Source organism: Octopus sinensis, linkage group LG10 (genome assembly GCF_006345805.1).
Source record: "Octopus sinensis linkage group LG10, ASM634580v1, whole genome shotgun sequence".
NCBI lineage: Eukaryota > Metazoa > Mollusca > Cephalopoda > Octopoda > Octopodidae > Octopus > Octopus sinensis.
Window position 1 is genome coordinate 22,004,075 of NC_043006.1, and position 18,270 is coordinate 22,022,344.

At 37.8% G+C, this 18,270-nt stretch overlaps 3 non-coding genes across 3 annotated transcripts; 2 read left to right on the plus strand and 1 right to left on the minus strand.

The window, feature by feature from the left end:
- Nucleotides 1-3,416: 3,416 nt before the first annotated feature.
- Nucleotides 3,417-3,507, minus strand: Trnak-uuu. Its single transcript is given in 2 exon segments — nt 3,417-3,452; nt 3,471-3,507. It is a non-coding gene; the product is annotated as a tRNA-Lys (tRNA).
- A 9,547-nt stretch (nt 3,508-13,054) lies between these two features.
- On the plus strand, nt 13,055-13,138 carry Trnak-uuu. The gene is given in 2 exon segments: nt 13,055-13,091; nt 13,103-13,138. It is a non-coding gene; the product is annotated as a tRNA-Lys (tRNA).
- Nucleotides 13,139-18,031: 4,893 nt separating this feature from the next.
- Trnak-uuu lies at nt 18,032-18,122 on the plus strand. The gene is given in 2 exon segments: nt 18,032-18,068; nt 18,087-18,122. It is a non-coding gene; the product is annotated as a tRNA-Lys (tRNA).
- Nucleotides 18,123-18,270: the final 148 nt, after the last annotated feature.

Sequence of the window (18,270 nt, forward strand, 5' to 3'; positions counted from 1 at the left end):
ACATTCGACGTGCATCGAGTCGGGTAAAGAGCTGAGCTGGCACGCTGAGCATGAAATATATGGGAAACTACCACCTGTGTCATCTCTTGTGAAAGGTAGGAGTGTCCAGTTTGCCGGACATTGTTGTAGAGCTGAAAACGAGTCAATTTCTACTCTTCTCCTCTGGAAGTCATCTACTCGCAATACCAGAGGGCGCACACTCTCCTACCCTGATGTAATCTCCAGGGATATAGGCATCCAGCAACAGGACCTCCGTAATGCCATGATGGACCGTGAAGTCTGGCGTAGCATGGTAAATCCCATTGTCTCGACCACGTTCGAACAATGTCGATGATGATGGCACGGACGTGTTGAAAAACAAGGCTGTAGAGGCGTAACAGAGTTGCGTGTGCGTATGTGCAAAAGGGCTCATGGCCGAGGTAGTATGCCAGTGCAGTGATTACAAATACGAAACAGCGATGCATATGCCAGTGACTGAGGCGATGCTGGATATGTCAGCAGATGCACGAGGTATTAAATGCGTTGAACGTGCAGGAGCAAAGTGTGGCATGCGGACGCGTTGTAAGGGACAAACAACTTTTTCTATCTATATGTGACTGACCTAGGGTCTTACAGGGGTGAGTTGTATCTACAAGGGTGCGGAGAGCATGAAAAATAAGCGAGAAAGGCATGGTGTGGTACATGAATGTGATAATGTCAGCATGCAGGTACATGTATGAACATTATGTGGTGCAGCAAAAGAAATGAACAGAATAAAAACGAGTGAACAAAAGTGATTAAACTTAGCTGAAAATAGTGTCCTTTGTTAAAAGTCTACTGCTGAAAGTGTGGAGGCGCAATGGCCCAGTGGTTAGGGCAGCGGACTCGCGGTCGTAGGATCGCGGTTTCGATTCTCAGACCGGGCGTTGTGAGTGTTTATTGAGCGAAAACACCTAAAGCTCCACGAGGCTCCGGCAGGGGATGGTGGCGATCCCTGCTGTACTCTTTCACCACAGCTTTCTCTCACTCTTACTTCCTGTTTCTGTTGTACCTGTATTTGAAAGGGCCGGCCTTGTCACTCTCTGTGTCACGCTGAATATCCCCGAGAACTACGTTAAGGGTACACGTGTCTGTGGAGTGCTCAGCCACTTACACGTTAATTTCACGAGCAGGCTGTTCCGTTGATCGGGTCAACCGGAACCCTCATCGTCGTAACCGACGGAGTGCTTCTTCACTGTTGAAAGTGAAAAAAAGATATGCCTGCAGAGAAAAAGAGTTGTTGAGAGCCTATTTGAGAGCCTTATATATGTGCAAAAGTTCGTAGACAATGCAGGGTTCGATGTCAGGATGAGACGAAAAGCGTGTGAATGTCGAAGATTATAATACGCATTTTTTCCCCAAAATTTAAAGGTCAAAATCCCTAGCGCGTATCATACACGAGCTTGAAAATGAAGATTATTTTCTAAGCAATATTCAAGTCTCTATTTGCTGTCCGGAAATGTTTATTCGGACGCATTTTGTGATGTCAGGCGCGAAAATTCCTTAAGCTAAGCCTGAAAGCAATGAAGTCATAAAAGAATCATCCATAACTTGCAGTAAGCAACATTTATTAAACATTATTACTGTTATCTCTTTATTTTCTGCAAACAAAATGCACAAAAAAGCTACACGTTTGCATTATGTTATATATACAATAATAATAAAGGACGTTACTGTATACATTTTTACAAACCATGGACGTTATATAGACCTCCTTGACTCAAGTTAGAGAAGGGGGTGCGTATTATACAAAAGGTTTAGGTTTTTCAGAAGTACAGCCCTCTAAAAATCCCCTGCGGACTATACTCGAGGATTTACGGTTATCGTAATGTTCTACACAAAATACTCGGTTTATCTTCTGATAGTACTGACTCGTCAATGAGAAGAGAGCCTATTTTGTCTTTAATAACAGTGACGATGAATTGCTTCCTTGTTCGTAGCATAGATAGCATCTGCTCTGTTATATACTTCTTGGCTTCCTTTATTTTATTTCTGATTCGCTTATTTACTGTGTGGTGTTGCTGAGTAGCTTCAAGATCTGTTACCTTGATCTATCTTTATGCCCCGTTTTGTAATACGCAAGTCTAAGTGTGTCATCGGTAATCTATAATTTGTTGTTTGTGTTTTTACTTCCTTCTGGTCAGAACTTCTAAAGCTGATTCATAAAGTGCTTCCTACAAGTTGTCAGTCACGAAGTTAATATATTCTTCTTCTTGCAAACTGGAGACCGCAAACCTGCCACCCAAGTTGGACTTAAATATTAAAGCAACGTCTGGATCTTCCGACATTTTCACAACGAATATTATAGGCAGTATTCTTTTCATACAGATTTTCTTCCATCTTGAATTTGAGTTTTATCAAAACCATGTCGTTATCACTACTGGCATTTGCATAGGGGAAAGACCAGCACTTGTCTTTTTTTCTTTCAAATGCTAGACTTGATGTTTTTTAAGTGCGAGTTCGCCATTAGGTTGTTCCCTTGGAGTTTTTGTGTGGAACTGCGTTGATTAGGGTAAGCATGGAACTGTGTTGATTAGGGTAAGCATGGAACTGCGTTGATTAGGGTAAGCATGGAACTGCGTTGATTAGGGTAAGCATGGAACTGTGTTGATTAGGGTAAGCATGGAACTGCGTTGATTAGGGTAAGCATGGAACTGTGTTGATTAGGGTAAGCATGGAGTTGCTGATAAAGTCTAAACGTCGCACTCCACAATCATATATTCATCTAATCCCCCAAAGCCCAGCTATCTATCTAGTTTGGTATTCCGGCTCCCCAAGATGATGAGAATATCTTTCGAGGTGCCTTGACGAACCTCTTTTTTTGGTGGGGTGGGGGTGTTCATAAAATTCTTCCTCTGCATCATTATCATCGTCATTATCGTTGTCATCGACATCGTTAACGTCGTTTGCAGTGTTTCTTGTTTGTGATTGAAATCATCAAAGTTCTTGAAATGAAGAATTTTTTAAGCACAAATTCATGCTCGATGTCACCCGAGTAACTCCTTCGAAACTAGGCTACTGTTGTTGAAGTATTTATTGACTCCGAAAGGATAAAAGGCAAAGTCCATCTCGGCAGCATTCTATGTAAAGACAGACGAAATGTCGCTAAACATTATGTTTGGCATGCTAACGATTTTGCCAGCTCACCGCGTTAGCAATATGAAATAATATATACATATTTCAAAATGTAGGCAAACATATATCAACGTAATTATAAAACTGTATCTATACTTAGAAATTCAGGTAACAGGTTTCATATGATACTCGGGCAATCCGTTCCAAAATTTATTTCTAAAATTTTGAATAAACAAATATTTTTTAACAGCAGGCACGCACAGTATAAAATTCCAGAGGAAACTCAACACGTACTCCTGCTACTGAAAAGAAAAAAAAAAGTGCGCCCGCAGAGGGACTTGAACCCGCGACCCTCAGATCACCTACAGAATTAGCTTTAAAAGTCTGATGCTCTACCGACTGAGCTATGCGGGTGGACAGTTTGCAGAGCTTATATTGTGTACATAAGCAATATTGATAATCGATTTGGTTGGCAACTAAATTCCCGCCGATTTTTTAAATTTTAAATTCCTTGCGTTTTTAAATTTTGGAATCTATTTTTTTTCGAAAATCTATTTTTGAATAATTTTGGAATCTTTTTTTTTTTTCGTTAATTTTAGTTAATTTTTGTTTATTTTCAGATCATTAAAATGGAATGTCAAGTTAAGAAAAACGAGCTTTTCGACACCTTCATCTTTTTACTTTTAATCAAGGTTCTAAGGCCGCAAAAGCTGCTCGCGACATTTGTGCTGCGTATGGAGAGAGGTGCCATAGCTGAAAGAACCGCTCGTGATTGGTATGCCAAGTTCAAAAATGGAAATTTTGACCTCAGTGACGCACATTTGAGTTCGATGAAGAATTGATTAAGCCTACTTTTGCACGAAAATTCTCGTCAAACGACAAGGGAACTGGCAGAGAAAATGGAATATTCCCACACTGCTATAGAGAAGCATCTTCACTCGATGGGAAAGGTTTAGAAGTATGGAGCATGGGTTCCGCATTTTTTAAGTGACAACAAAATCAACGAGCCACAATCTCCGCTGGTTTGCTTGCTCGTTACCGCTCAATTCATGGACACAAGCAAATGTGTCCATAAAATATTAAAATGGAAGATTACGAATTACTTTTCCACTCCTAATTTTTGAAATAGGAGGAATGGTTTATTTGTGCTTAGTCATAACTAATGCTAGAGGGTACGCCGATTGACAAGGGTACAAGTAAAACCAGACAGATTTGTTCTCAAGGTAAACGATGTTCTCAAAAGCTTACACTTGAGTGATGTTTCCGAGAAAGTTGTTTCCAGGAAACTATGCGAAGTCATTGTATAAATATAAGTTAATTGCCTTATAAAAGGAATTTCTCTCCGAATGACTTATAAAATCTCAGTCCTGCTCTACTGTTGTGTCTTTAGCTTACTCACTATTAATAACAAGCAAAGACAACGTCCTCCGAGTGGCTTTCTGCAAGTATTTATTGAATCGAAAAATTCTAATGTAGAAAAAAATAGCGCAATATGTATATTGTGTTGTAATAAATATTTTAAGCGAATTAATATATTTCCTGACAGTAAACGCAAAGTCGAAGATGTATGAAACAAATATTAACCCAAAGCTTTCATTATTCAAAGGACAATGATTTTTAGATTTGTGTACCACCGAACGAAACATGAAATATAAAATTTCTATATAATTTTGATATGATAAATACATAAGGCGTGAAAACTTGAATGTTTTCGGTTTGAACGGCAGTTTTTCTAGCGTGTCATATGAAATTGTCACCCATAATTATGACCCTAGTATCGATCTATTGCATTTCGATCTGTTTTAGGGTTAGGGTTAGAGTTAGGGTCAGGTAGGGTATCTTTTTTTCTTCAGAAATGTAAATAAACCCAATCTGTTTCTTAAACGAGGGACATATTCATACGGCACGGAATGTTTTCACCTCAATAGACGCCATTGATTGGTTGAAATTGCAGAAATTGAAAAAAAACAACCTATCTCTATTCAATATCCTACAAATTATAGAATTTTCTCTCAATAAAGCCAAAAGAAAAAACTACCAGTTTGCCATCATCCCTTCCTTCCTTATTCATCTATCACCCCTTCCTTTCTCATTCATATGTTGTGACAGAGAAAAACACAAGAATATTATTATAGCAAAACGATTATCTTTCTCGTATCACCTTCTCCTTCTTGTGTGCATGTGCAGCATCTTTGTTGCTATGGAAACAGAGCTTTTCGCCACGGTGATGTGTAAAATACTCGCTTCTGATTGGCTGAAACATTCAAATTTTGCAAATCTTAAAGACTAATAACTTTTTAATCATGGAGTAATATGAAAAATGAAATTTATTTTCATAATTAGTATACAAAACTTAATCCATATAGCAAATATGAAAACAATTGGAAGAAAATTGTAAACAGTGACAAAAACCACAAAGAATAGTTAAAAAAATGTACGCCACAGAGGGACTTGAACCCGCGACCCTCAGATCACTTAATGCTTAAAAGTCTGATGCTCTACCGACTGAGCTATGCGGGCGGACACGGTTATCTATCATCATATAGTTTATAAATCAAGTTTGATAACCTAGTTTTATGTTGCCGTGTGAGAAAAATTGATTAAATTTTCTGTCGTAACTAGTCTTCATTTATAAATATACATGTATGCTGGATCGTCGTTAGCCCCTACACGCAATTTTTTTCTCTTCTTGTTTCTCTCCTTGTTTCTTTTCTTTGTATCTTTCTGTCGAAGAGCGTAGGCTCGAAACATAAAAGACTTGTTTTATTTCTATTCCTGAGCGCCATACTAATACATTGTTTGTACTCCACCTGCCTTCGTCTTTTGTTTATTTTCGTAAACCTTCCCGTTATATATATATGTGTGTGTGTGTGTGTGTGTGTGTGTGTGTGTGTGTGTGTGTGTGTGTGTGTGTGTCTGTCTGTCTGTCTGTCTGTATCAGTATGTGTGTATCACTAAAACTCGAGAATTACTTAACGGATTTCATTCAAATTTTACACATGCCTTACTTAGAGTCCATGCAAGTGTCATGGTCAAAAAAGATTATTTATGTATTTATGTATGTATGTATGTAAGTATATATGTATGTATGTATGTGTGTATGTGTGTGTGTGGAGATGCAATGGCCCAGTGGTTAGGGCAGCGGACTCGCGGTTGTAGGATCGTGGTTTCGATTCCCAGACAGGGCGTTGTGAGTGTTTATTGAGCGAAAACACCTAAAGCTCCACACGGCTCCGGCAGGGGGTGGTGGCGATCTCTACTGTACTCTTTCGCCACAACTTTCTCTCAGTCTTTCTTCTGTTGGCCTGCTCGCTTAGCCAGCAGGGTGGCGTCATTTGAAGGCTAAAACAATGCGAAGCGCATTGTGACCAGCGATGTGTAGCAGCATCTGATAGCCTGATCGGTCATGGTGATATATATATATATATATATTTTACTCTTTTACTTGTTTCAGTCATTTGACTGCGGTCAAGCTGGAGCACCGCCTTTAGTCGAGCAAATCGACCCCGGGACTTATTCTTTGTAAGCCCAGTACTTATTCTATTGGTCTCTTTTGCCGAACCGCTAAGTTACGGGGAAGTAACACACCAGCATCGGTTGTCAAGCAATGCTAGGGGGGGGGCAACACAGACACACAACACACACACACACATACATACATATATATATATATATATATATATATATATATATATATATATATACGACGGGCTTCTTTCAGTTTCCGTCTACCAAATCCACTCACAAGGCATAGATCGGCCCGGGGCTATAGCAGAAGACACTTGCCCAAGATGCCACGCAGTGGGACTGAACCCGGAACCATGTGGCTGGTTAACAGCTACTTACCACACAGCCACTCATTTATATGTGTGATATATACATATAAAAATACAAACTGGGACAAGAAGGCAAAATATTTAGGTGACGATACAAAAAACACTATATGTATACGGATATGCCTTCCTATATACATGCAAAAACGTGTGCCTACAAGCATATGTTTGCACGCGCTCGTGTTTGTGCGCGCGCACTCGTATGTGTGTGTGTTCGTATGTTTTTTGAATGAAACGATTTGTTCTACAAAAAAACCCTTCAAGATGGTGCTCCAGCATGTCCGCAGTCAAATGACTGAAACAAATAAAACAGTAAATTTATAAAAGATATACAGATTTCTTTTTTTTTTTTTTTAGTATACAAACACAATATAAAACATCTGATGAAACTATTCTTGTAAATTGTATAAAAGGAGAACCTGCGCCCGCACTGCAACTCGAGCCCGCGACCCTCAGATTTCTTACTGAACTGCTTCAAGAAAAGTCTGACGTTCTACTGACTGAGTTACGCGGGTGGATGAACAAAGCCTTGATTATATTGTATATAAACCAAGATTTCTCATTTATTTCGTGTATAACTACCTAAGAACAATTCACCGATTCATCTCATCGGTAAGTAGTGATGTTAACCTGTTGAATTTTTTATATGAGAAAGAAGCATCGTCGGCAATGTTTATCTAAATACTAAATATATTTAATATACAGCCTCCGGCTGGGCTACTGGGATCTTTTCGGTTTGAACGGCAGTTTTTCTAGCCGTGTCATATGAAATTGTTACCCATAATTATGACCCTAGTATCGCTCTATTGCATTTCAATCTGTTTTAGGGCTAGAGTTAGTTAGGGTTAGGGTTAGGGAAGGGTATCTTTTTTTCTTCACAAATGTAAATAAACCCAATCTGTTTCTTAAACGAGAGAATATTCATACGGCACGGAATGTTTTCACCTCAATAGACGTCATTGATTGGTTGAAATTGGAGAAATTGAAGAAAAAAAACAACAAATATCTTACAAACCATAGAATTTTCTCAATAAAGCCAAGAGAAAAAGATGTTTTATAAACGCATTCTACCAGTATACGAAGTTTAAAAGTGTTTAGTTACGTGGAAATTATGTTTAAAAATTGCCGTTCAAACCGAAAAGATCCGGATACTGTTATATCCCACCACTAAGTTGAATCTTAGAATTTTATAAGCCCTTCCAAGAAATTTAAGGATGTTTCAAAAACACTCTAGGCTCGAAAAATTGTAACTTCTCTTTGGACAAACACCGCCTACTACAAAATGACGTCTCAGCGGTTTAGCGAGCTATTTTCCATCAGCAGCAATTATCTTTAGTCAGTATTACCAAAAGCATTGTAATGTTGTTCGTCGTACGTTTCAGCCAGGTTCGAATTTCGAAGAAAGCTACCTGCTACATTTTATTGTTTATAGCAAGTGAAATATGTTATATAGAATATAAACTTTCTTATAGCTTAGACAACGCACACGATTTTAGTGAAAGAAAGTTCATTTTTCTAGTAATCAACACATGATTACAGTTTTCGGATCTTTTCTGTTTGGTTGCACCTGTGGAAAGTTCAAAGTTTATTTGCAAATTTTGCAATTTGGTGTATTAATGTAATTTTCCAAGCTGAATGACCGGAGATATTTCACTTTTGCTAGGGAAATATTTTTTTTAAAAGTTACAGTTAATTGAAAATTGGAAGCCGAACAGAAAAGATTCCAATTTGGTACTGTGTTTTAAACAAGAAATCTCCAAACAAGCAATTCATTTCAATAAAGTAAATTCACTCGCCAGTTGGGGGATTTAAACCCACGGCCTTCAAATCACTAAATTAGCTATTAAAAGTCTGATGCTCTACCGACTGAACTATACGGGCGAACACATTTAAGAATTCTTAGATCTTGTTTAAAACAAGATTGCCCGCCTCCGACATTCTTTTCCTCTTAACATTCAGGAAAACGAATATTTTCCCACAGGTCGTCTCATGCACTTCTGCCCCATCGTCTTTGTTAATACCACTTTTCAAAGCTTTAGCATCTACCACTGTTGTTTCAGATTCCTATTTTTCAAGCATCAACATAACATAATCTTCACTCTCCTAAACGTATTCCTGCAAAAATGCAATTGAAAAATATTCAATGTAAACAGATATTTGAGGAGACAATTTCGGGTGGAAGAAGAATCATTCGAAACTCCAAAATTCCACCTCTTCTCATGCTGTAAACATAATGGTAATCCACATCCTAGAAAACATACCTCTATTTTGCCACACGCTAATCTCATCAAAGTACAATAAACTAGATCCCGTTTATTTAGTCCTCAAATAAAACAGTTGACAATGGTTTTATATATGTAAAGTGATTGCACGTGGACTATCTCTGCCCGTCTGCTTCTCTCTCTCTCTCTCTCTCTCAGACAGACAGACAGTCAGAGAGAGAGAGAGAGAGAGAGAAGCAGACGGGCAGAGATAGTCCACGTGCAATCACTTTACATATATAAAACCATTGTCAACTGTTTTATTTGAGGACTAAATAAACGGGATCTAGTTTATTGTACTTTGATGAGATTAGCGTGTGGCAAAATAGAGGTATGTTTTCTAGGATGTGGATTACCATTATGTTTACAGCATGAGAAGAGGTGGAATTTTGGAGTTTCGAATGATTCTTCTTCCACCCGAAATTGTCTCCTCAAATATCTGTTTACATTGAATATTTTTCAATTGCATTTTTGCAGGAATACGTTTAGGAGAGTGAAGATTATGTTATGTTGATGCTTGAAAAATAGGAATCTGAAACAACAGTGGTAGATGCTAAAGCTTTGAAAAGTGGTATTAACAAAGACGATGGGGCAGAAGTGCATGAGACGACCTGTGGGAAAATATTCGTTTTCCTGAATGTTAAGAGGAAAAGAATGTCGGAGGCGGGCAATCTTGTTTTAAACAAGATCTAAGAATTCTTAAATGTGTTCGCCCGTATAGTTCAGTCGGTAGAGCATCAGACTTTTAATAGCTAATTTAGTGATTTGAAGGCCGTGGGTTTAAATCCCCCAACTGGCGAGTGAATTTACTTTATTGAAATGAATTGCTTGTTTGGAGATTTCTTGTTTAAAACACAGTACCAAATTGGAATCTTTTCTGTTCGGCTTCCAATTTTCAATTAAACTGTAACTTTTAAAAAAAATATTTCCCTAGCAAAAGTGAAATATCTCCGGTCATTCAGCTTGGAAAATTACATTAATACACCAAATTGCAAAATTTGCAAATAAACTTTGAACTTTCCACAGGTGCAACCAAACAGAAAAGATCCGAAAACTGTAATCATGTGTTGATTACTAGAAAAATGAACTTTCTTTCACTAAAATCGTGTGCGTTGTCTAAGCTATAAGAAAGTTTATATTCTATATAACATATTTCACTTGCTATAAACAATAAAATGTAGCAGGTAGCTTTCTTCGAAATTCGAACCTGGCTGAAACGTACGACGAACAACATTACAATGCTTTTGGTAATACTGACTAAAGATAATTGCTGCTGATGGAAAATAGCTCGCTAAACCGCTGAGACGTCATTTTGTAGTAGGCGGTGTTTGTCCAAAGAGAAGTTACAATTTTTCGAGCCTAGAGTGTTTTTGAAACATCCTTAAATTTCTTGGAAGGGCTTATAAAATTCTAAGATTCAACTTAGTGGTGGGATATAACAGTATCCGGATCTTTTCGGTTTGAACGGCAATTTTTAAACATAATTTCCACGTAACTAAACACTTTTAAACTTCGTATACTGGTAGAATGCGTTTATAAAACATCTTTTTCTCTTGGCTTTATTGAGAAAATTCTATGGTTTGTAAGATATTTGTTGTTTTTTTTCTTCAATTTCTCCAATTTCAACCAATCAATGACGTCTATTGAGGTGAAAACATTCCGTGCCGTATGAATATTTCTCTCGTTTAAGAAACAGATTGGGTTTATTTACATTTGTGAAGAAAAAAAGATACCCTTCCCTAACCCTAACCCTAACTAACTCTAGCCCTAAAACAGATTGAAATGCAATAGAGCGATACTAGGGTCATAATTATGGGTAACAATTTCATATGACACGGCTAGAAAAACTGCCGTTCAAACCGAAAAGATCCCAGTAGCCCAGCCGGAGGCTGTATATTAAATATATTTAGTATTTAGATAAACATTGCCGACGATGCTTCTTTCTCATATAAAAAATTCAACAGGTTAACATCACTACTTACCGATGAGATGAATCGGTGAATTGTTCTTAGGTAGTTATACACGAAATAAATGAGAAATCTTGGTTTATATACAATATAATCAAGGCTTTGTTCATCCACCCGCGTAACTCAGTCAGTAGAACGTCAGACTTTTCTTGAAGCAGTTCAGTAAGAAATCTGAGGGTCGCGGGCTCGAGTTGCAGTGCGGGCGCAGGTTCTCCTTTTATACAATTTACAAGAATAGTTTCATCACATGTTTTATATTGTGTTTGTATACTAAAAAAAAAAAAAAAAAGAAATCTGTATATCTTTTATAAATTTACTGTTTTATTTGTTTCAGTCATTTGACTGCGGACATGCTGGAGCACCATCTTGAAGGGTTTTTGTAGAACAAATCGTTTCATTCAAAAAACATACGAACACACACACATACGAGTGCGCGCGCACAAACACGAGCGCGTGCAAACATATGCTTGTAGGCACACGTTTTTGCATGTATATAGGAAGGCATATCCGTATACATATAAGTGTTTTTTGTATCGTCACCTAAATATTTTGCCTTCTTGTCCCAGTTTGTATTTTTATATGTATATATCACACATATAAATGAGTGGCTGTGTGGTAAGTAGCTTGTTAACCAGCCACATGGTTCCGGGTTCAGTCCCACTGCGTGGCATCTTGGGCAAGTGTCTTCTGCTATAGCCCCGGGCCGATCTATGCCTTGTGAGTGGATTTGGTAGACGGAAACTGAAAGAAGCCCGTCGTATATATATATATATATATATATAATATATATATATATATGTATGTATGTGTGTGTGTGTTTGTGTGTCTGTGTTTGCCCCCCCCCTAGCATTGCTTGACAACCGATGCTGGTGTGTTTACTTCCCCGTAACTTAGCGGTTCGGCAAAAGAGACCAATAGAATAAGTACTGGGCTTACAAAGAATAAGTCCCGGGGTCGATTTGCTCGACTAAAGGCGGTGCTCCAGCTTGACCGCAGTCAAATGACTGAAACAAGTAAAAGAGTAAAATATATATATATATATATCACCATGACCGATCAGGCTATCAGATGCTGCTACACATCGCTGGTCACAATGCGCTTCGCATTGTTTTAGCCTTCAAATGACGCCACCCTGCTGGCTAAGCGAGCAGGCCAACAGAAGAAAGACTGAGAGAAAGTTGTGGCGAAAGAGTACAGTAGAGATCGCCACCACCCCCTGCCGGAGCCGTGTGGAGCTTTAGGTGTTTTCGCTCAATAAACACTCACAACGCCCTGTCTGGGAATCGAAACCACGATCCTACAACCGCGAGTCCGCTGCCCTAACCACTGGGCCATTGCATCTCCACACACACACATACACACATACATACATACATATATACTTACATACATACATACATAAATACATAAATAATCTTTTTTGACCATGACACTTGCATGGACTCTAAGTAAGGCATGTGTAAAATTTGAATGAAATCCGTTAAGTAATTCTCGAGTTTTAGTGATACACACATACTGATACAGACAGACAGACAGACACACACACACACACACACACATATATATATATAACGGGAAGGTTTACGAAAATAAACAAAAGACGAAGGCAGGTGGAGTACAAACAATGTATTAGTATGGCGCTCAGGAATAGAAATAAAACAAGTCTTTTATGTTTCGAGCCTACGCTCTTCGACAGAAAGATACAAAGAAAAGAAACAAGGAGAGAAACAAGAAGAGAAAAAAATTGCGTGTAGGGGCTAACGACGATCCAGCATACATGTATATTTATAAATGAAGACTAGTTACGACAGAAAATTTAATCAATTTTTCTCACACGGCAACATAAAACTAGGTTATCAAACTTGATTTATAAACTATATGATGATAGATAACCGTGTCCGCCCGCATAGCTCAGTCGGTAGAGCATCAGACTTTTAAGCATTAAGTGATCTGAGGGTCGCGGGTTCAAGTCCCTCTGTGGGCGTACATTTTTTAAACTATATTCTTTGTGGTTTTTGTCACTGTTTACAATTTTCTTCCAATTGTTTTCATATTTGCTATATGGATTAAGTTTTGTATACTAATTATGAAAATAAAATTCATTTTTCATATTACTCCATAATTAAAAAGTTATTAGTCTTTAAGATTTGCAAAATTTGAATGTTTCAGCCAATCAGATGCGAGTATTTTACACATCACCGTGGCGAAAAGCTCTGTTTCCATAGCAACCAAAGATGCTGCACATGCACACAAGAAGGAGAAGGTGATACGAGAAAGATAATCGTTTTGCTATAATAATATTCTTGTGTTTTTCTCTGTCACAACATATGAATGAGAAAGGAAGGGGTGATAGATGAATAAGGAAGGAAGGGATGATGGCAAACTGGTAGTTTTTTCTTTTGGCTTTATTGAGAAAGTTCTATAATTTGTAGGATATTGAATAGAGATAGGTTGTTTTTTTTCTTCAATTTCTCCAATTTCAACCAATCAATGACGTCTATTGAGGTGAAAACATTCCGTGCCGTATGAATATTTCTCTCGTTTAAGAAACAGATTGGGTTTATTTACATTTGTGAAGAAAAAAAGATACCCTTCCCTAACCCTAACCCTAACTAACTCTAGCCCTAAAACAGATTGAAATGCAATAGAGCGATACTAGGGTCATAATTATGGGTAACAATTTCATATGACACGGCTAGAAAAAACTGCCGTTCAAACCGAAAAGATCCCAGTAGCCCAGCCGGAGGCTGTATATTAAATATATTTAGTATTTAGATAAACATTGCCGACGATGCTTCTTTCTCATATAAAAAATTCAACAGGTTAACATCACTACTTACCGATGAGATGAATCGGTGAATTGTTCTTAGGTAGTTATACACGAAATAAATGAGAAATCTTGGTTTATATACAATATAATCAAGGCTTTGTTCATCCACCCGCGTAACTCAGTCAGTAGAACGTCAGACTTTTCTTGAAGCAGTTCAGTAAGAAATCTGAGGGTCGCGGGCTCGAGTTGCAGTGCGGGCGCAGGTTCTCCTTTTATACAATTTACAAGAATAGTTTCATCAGATGTTTTATATTGTGTTTGTATACTAAAAAAAAAAAAAAAAAAGAAATCTGTATATCTTTTATAAATTTACTGTTTTATTTGTTTCAGTCATTTGACTGCGGACATGCTGGAGCACCATCTTGAAGGGTTTTTGTAGAACAAATCGTTTCATTCAAAAAACATACGAACACACACACATACGAGTGCGCGCGCACAAACACGAGCGCGTGCAAACATATGCTTGTAGGCACACGTTTTTGCATGTATATAGGAAGGCATATCCGTATACATATAAGTGTTTTTTGTATCGTCACCTAAATATTTTGCCTTCTTGTCCCAGTTTGTATTTTTATATGTATATATCACACATATAAATGAGTGGCTGTGTGGTAAGTAGCTTGTTAACCAGCCACATGGTTCCGGGTTCAGTCCCACTGCGTGGCATCTTGGGCAAGTGTCTTCTGCTATAGCCCCGGGCCGATCTATGCCTTGTGAGTGGATTTGGTAGACGGAAACTGAAAGAAGCCCGTCGTATATATATATATATATATATATATATATATATATATATATATATGTATGTATGTGTGTGTGTGTTTGTGTGTCTGTGTTTGCCCCCCCCCTAGCATTGCTTGACAACCGATGCTGGTGTGTTTACTTCCCCGTAACTTAGCGGTTCGGCAAAAGAGACCAATAGAATAAGTACTGGGCTTACAAAGAATAAGTCCCGGGGTCGATTTGCTCGACTAAAGGCGGTGCTCCAGCTTGACCGCAGTCAAATGACTGAAACAAGTAAAAGAGTAAAATATATATATATATATATATCACCATGACCGATCAGGCTATCAGATGCTGCTACACATCGCTGGTCACAATGCGCTTCGCATTGTTTTAGCCTTCAAATGACGCCACCCTGCTGGCTAAGCGAGCAGGCCAACAGAAGAAAGACTGAGAGAAAGTTGTGGCGAAAGAGTACAGTAGAGATCGCCACCACCCCCTGCCGGAGCCGTGTGGAGCTTTAGGTGTTTTCGCTCAATAAACACTCACAACGCCCTGTCTGGGAATCGAAACCACGATCCTACAACCGCGAGTCCGCTGCCCTAACCACTGGGCCATTGCATCTCCACACACACACATACACACATACATACATACATATATACTTACATACATACATACATAAATACATAAATAATCTTTTTTGACCATGACACTTGCATGGACTCTAAGTAAGGCATGTGTAAAATTTGAATGAAATCCGTTAAGTAATTCTCGAGTTTTAGTGATACACACATACTGATACAGACAGACAGACAGACACACACACACACACACACACACACACACACACACACACACACACACACATATATATATAACGGGAAGGTTTACGAAAATAAACAAAAGACGAAGGCAGGTGGAGTACAAACAATGTATTAGTATGGCGCTCAGGAATAGAAATAAAACAAGTCTTTTATGTTTCGAGCCTACGCTCTTCGACAGAAAGATACAAAGAAAAGAAACAAGGAGAGAAACAAGAAGAGAAAAAAATTGCGTGTAGGGGCTAACGACGATCCAGCATACATGTATATTTATAAATGAAGACTAGTTACGACAGAAAATTTAATCAATTTTTCTCACACGGCAACATAAAACTAGGTTATCAAACTTGATTTATAAACTATATGATGATAGATAACCGTGTCCGCCCGCATAGCTCAGTCGGTAGAGCATCAGACTTTTAAGCATTAAGTGATCTGAGGGTCGCGGGTTCAAGTCCCTCTGGGGCGTACATTTTTTTAACTATATTCTTTGTGGTTTTTGTCACTGTTTACAATTTTCTTCCAATTGTTTTCATATTTGCTATATGGATTAAGTTTTGTATACTAATTATGAAAATAAATTTCATTTTTCATATTACTCCATGATTAAAAAGTTATTAGTCTTTAAGATTTGCAAAATTTGAATGTTTTAGCCAATCAGAAGCGAGTATTTTACACATCACCGTGGCGAAAAGCTCTGTTTCCATAGCAACCAAAGATGCTGCACATGCACACAAGAAGGAGAAGGTGATACGAGAAAGATAATCGTTTTGCTATAATAATATTCTTGTGTTTTTCTCTGTCACAACATATGAATGAGAAAGGAAGGGGTGATAGATGAATAAGGAAGGAAGGGATGATGGCAAACTGGTAGTTTTTTCTTTTGGCTTTATTGAGAAAGTTCTATAATTTGTAGGATATTGAATAGAGATAGGTTGTTTTTTTCTTCAATTTCTGCAATTTCAACCAATCAATGGCGTCTATTGAGGTGAAAACATTCCGTGCCGTATGAATATGTCCCTCGTTTAAGAAACAGATTGGGTTTATTTACATTTCTGAAGAAAAAAAGATACCCTACCTGACCCTAACTCTAACCCTAACCCTAAAACAGATCGAAATGCAATAGATCGATACTAGGGTCATAATTATGGGTGACAATTTCATATGACACCGCTAGAAAAAACTGCCGTTCAAACCGAAAACATTCAAGTTTTCACGCCTTATGTATTTATCATATCAAAATTATATAGAAATTTTATATTTCATGTTTCGTTCGGTGGTACACAAATCTAAAAATCATTGTCCTTTGAATAATGAAAGCTTTGGGTTAATATTTGTTTCATACATCTTCGACTTTGCGTTTACTGTCAGGAAATATATTAATTTCGCTTAAAATATTTATTACAACACAATATACATATTGCGCTATTTTTTTCTACATTAGAATTTTTCGATTCAATAAATACTTGCAGAAAGCCACTCGGAGGACGTTGTCTTTGCTTGTTATTAATAGTGAGTAAGCTAAAGACACAACAGTAGAGCAGGACTGAGATTTTATAAGTCATTCGGAGAGAAATTCCTTTTATAAGGCAATTAACTTATATTTATACAATGACTTCGCATAGTTTCCTGGAAACAACTTTCTCGGAAACATCACTCAAGTGTAAGCTTTTGAGAACATCGTTTACCTTGAGAACAAATCTGTCTGGTTTTACTTGTACCCTTGTCAATCGGCGTACCCTCTAGCATTAGTTATGACTAAGCACAAATAAACCATTCCTCCTATTTCAAAAATTAGGAGTGGAAAAGTTAATTCGTAATCTTCCATTTTAATATTTTATGGACACATTTGCTTGTGTCCATGAATTGAGCGGTAACGAGCAAGCAAACCAGCGGAGATTGTGGCTCGCTGATTTTTGTTGTCACTTAAAACATGCGGAACCCATGCTCCATACTTCTAAACCTTTCCCATCGAGTGAAGATGCTTCTCTATAGCAGTGTGGGAATATTCCATTTTCTCTGCCAGTTCCCTTGTCGTTTGACGAGAATTTTCGTGCAAAAGTAGGCTTAATCAATTCTTCATCGAACTCAAATGTGCGTCACTGAGGTCAAAATTTCCATTTTTTGAACTTGGCATACCAATCACGAGCGGTTCTTTCAGCTATGGCACCCTCTCCATACGCAGCACAAATGTCGCGAGCAGCTTTTGCGGCCTTAGAACCTTGATTAAAAGTAAAAAGATGAAGGTGTCGAAAATGCTCGTTTTTCTTAACTTGACATTCCATTTTAATGATCTGAAAATAAACAAAAATTAACTAAAATTAACGAGAAAAAAAAAAAAGATTCCAAAATTATTCAAAAATAGATTTCGCGAAAAAAATAGATTCCAAAATTTAAAAACGCAAGGAATTCTAAAATTTAAAAAATCGGCGGGAATTTAGTTGCCAACCAAATCGATTATCAATATTGCTTATGTACACAATATAAGCTCTGCAAACTGTCCACCCGCATAGCTCAGTCGGTAGAGCATCAGACTTTTAAAGCTAATTCTGTAGGTGATCTGAGGGTCGCGGGTTCAAGTCCCTCTGCGGGCGCACTTCTTTTTTTTTTCTTTTCAGTAGCAGGAGTACGTGTTGAGTTTCCTCTGGAATTTTATACTGTGCGTGCCTGCTGTTTAAAAATATATTTGTTTATTCAAAATTTTAGAAATAAATTTTGGAACGGATTGCCCGAGTATCATAT